Raw genomic sequence first — 3,196 nt, 5'->3', positions numbered from 1 at the left:
TACTAAAACTGAGCGGGGGAAACCCCTCACCCTCAGATACCACGTATTTCACAATATAGACTGGGTCTGGAAATCCTTTTGTGAGCATTGAGAGTAGCCTTTCTGGGAAGGTGGGTGCTGGGGAAAGATCTCTATTCCGGGAGATCAATTCATCCCGAGGCTCATCAGCAGGGCTGGAAGTAGATGGTGATTGTGGCCCTGCATGTGGGTACATTACTGTAGTCACCTGTACCTGGGAGGTGGTTAAAATTGCTAATTGCTCACATGGAAACACTTTGATGGCCATTCTGGTAGTGTGAAGCTTCTATGAGTAAGGTACCAAGGATTCCCTTTCTCTGAGCAGCATTGTAAAAAGGCCCTACTTTTCATCAGAGCAGAAAACCTAACTTTTGCTACTGTGGTCTGGGCCTGACCTCCAGGGACAGCTTCAACCACACAGGAAGTAGGTAGGTGCTTCTCTATAGTCTGGACCTTCCCTCAGAGAGAGTCTACTGTCACTTCTTGAGCTCCCTGAATCTTCCCCAGTAGAGTCCAACTCCCAGGGTTCCTGGGAAGCCCCTGATCTGACTCCGCCAGCCCCACCTCCACCTAGTGAGCTGGTGAGGCGTTGAAAGGGCTTTAACGGAGAGCCCTGGCTTTTAGCTAGGGCCCTCCTTCTCTGAGGAAGAGTACTGAAAGAAGTGTCCTAGAGAAGTGTTCTCTCCTAAGAGGAGTGTCCTAGGCACAGAACAGAGAGGGGAAGCTCGATTGGGAATTGACTGTGACACTATGGGTATGTGGAGGGTGTTCCTTCGGTTATTTCATTAGACCCTTTTTATACAAGCAGAAATTGAGGCTTGAAGAAATCAAGAAACTCAACTATGTCTTCAAGGACAGGAGCTGTACAAAATCCAATCTGTTCCATTCTGTTGTCCCTCAGGCTCCTGGCCTCCCTCTGTTATTGTAGATTGACCCCTTTGGGAAAATCTCAGTTGAATGTCATTTCAGTGCTCTCCTTCCTTCTAAAGAATTAAGCTAGGTCCCTTAGACCGTAGGGCACATGGGCCTTCTAGTTGGGTCTCTGTTTCCTTACTCCGTGACTTGGGGACGTGTGAAATCCAGATGGGATTCTATCCTGGGGTGAAGGTAGAAGGTAGTACAGAGAATTGCTGAATGGGACAGACCACACCAGTAAAATTTATTCTTGGACTCTGTAATCCGGTGTTTTCATTGCAGAGATGTAACTGAAAGCCCCCAACCTCACCCTCAGAGAAGAAAAAGGAGGGACCAAACTTATTCTAGCCTGATGCCTGATACCTGTTAATTGGGAAGCCTCGTCTGTTAACATCCTGACTTAGGTTTGAAGCTTTCAGTGGGGCCAGACTATGGAATTATCTGTAATTCTGGCATCAGGAGCCCCTTTTCCAGTTCTTCGGGCCCTTCTGAGGTCTGAGAAACAGGCTAGCAGCATATGAACATAATTCACACTGAATCTGCCTGACAGACGGTGCCATGGCAGCCCTGACTCTGTGTCAAATTACACACTAGCTGCCCAGCACTGGGGTGTGCTCTGGGGCAAGGCTGGGGACACCTACGTCCTCCCTACTTCCCTTAACCCTTTCCCAGCTCTCCTGCCACCCCCTCATACGAGCCCTAGTGCAGCCCGGTGTCTGCACATGATAGGCACAAGGTGAATGAGTGCCTGGACGCATGCAGGGACTTGGGTACATGAAATGATGATTCTGCATATTTCATGTAGTCTTGGTGCTGAGTCACCTGCTTACCCATACTACTGGAGAAGGGGATGAAGAAAGGCAGAGTTTGGGCAAAGGAGAAAGGAAGTGTGTTTTACTGTTCTGCATCTTTGAACAATGCAGCGAAGTTGGCTCTGTCCTCATCTTTGGACAGGTTAGAATGAACTATCAAAAGGGGTGAGATTAGGTCTCAGGAAATAATTTTCATTAGGGAGGAGCAAAAATTCCGAAACAAGTGAGGAACAGAGGCTGGGAGTCTCCTTCTCTGGGATTCCTTAATCACAGGGTTGTTAGAGCAGGTGCCAGGACTGGAAACTGAAGGAGGCTGAGATGTTGAAAAGGCCTTGGCCTGCTTAGGGAGAAGTATGTGAAGATGCTTTCGAAATGATACTACTCTAAGTGGCGGGTTGCTCGCCAATAACACTAATGATAATTGAATACTGCTTTCACTTACTCCAAGGGGAACATGGACTTCCCACAGCCCAGGCTTTTACGGTGTGGGGTCACTCTTGTAGGGTCAGATATAAAAGAACCCTAACTGATTTCTTGGCATACTGGGAGGCAGAAATGCCCCAGACGTGTAGGATATTTTGTGAGACCCTACAATCCCTGTGTGACACCTTCAACTCTAAAGTATCTGAAACTCCTGGGATGCACAGTCTGCCTGCTTGGAGTTGGGGACCCAACAGGCCAAGGCATTTTTCCTCTTGAAGGTTTCCTGGGAGAAGGCCCCCTCTCCTCCGCCATCCAAACTCCCAGGCGCCCGCGTCGTCTCCTCCTCCCCTTCTTCCCCAGGGCAGGGTTCCCTTTGTAATTAATCCCAACACTTAAACCAGAGGGGAGGAAAAACGTGTTAATGAGGGAGCGTCCCAGACTGACTGGGGCGGTCGCTACTCGCAGCTAGAACTCCAAGTAATTAAATTATTTTTGGAAGGAGGGGATATGGTGGTGATGGTGTCAGGGAAATCCCCGTATGCATGGGAAGAGGCGTGCGTCTGTCGCCACTAATTAAAATCAGGGATGACCCTCCCTTCTCGCACCCCTAGGGGGAAAAAAATTCAGTCTTCCCACTTCCCAGATTCCATTGGATTTTGTGCAGCCGGGTCCGTGGCCCTAAAGGGAATATGGCCAGGCCCGAGGATCTGGGAGTTCCGTCTCCGACAGGAGGGGTCGAGGAGGACAGCCCCAGGAGGGACTGCGGGCTGGGCCAAAGCCAAGAATCGAGGCACTCTCCTGCCCACCGTTCGGGATCCGAGTGTCAGCCCCACCGCGGATTCCCAGAATCGCTGAGGGCCGCCGGGCATCTGAAGGCGCAGGGCTGGGGGAGCGGCGACTCCGGGAAGAGCGGGGCCGCAGACAATGGATGCGGCGGTAGGAGGGGCGGCGGCTGCGGGAACAGCCGGGAGGCGGCACCCGGGAGCTCGCGCTCCCCGCCCCTGCACCCCCCACCCTCGTCCCCTCCC

The sequence above is a fragment of the Rhinopithecus bieti genome, unplaced genomic scaffold, assembly GCF_001698545.2.
Source record: "Rhinopithecus bieti isolate Rb0 unplaced genomic scaffold, ASM169854v2 scaffold_77291, whole genome shotgun sequence".
Taxonomy (NCBI): domain Eukaryota; kingdom Metazoa; phylum Chordata; class Mammalia; order Primates; family Cercopithecidae; genus Rhinopithecus; species Rhinopithecus bieti.
Note: the sequence above shows the minus strand (reverse complement) of the source record.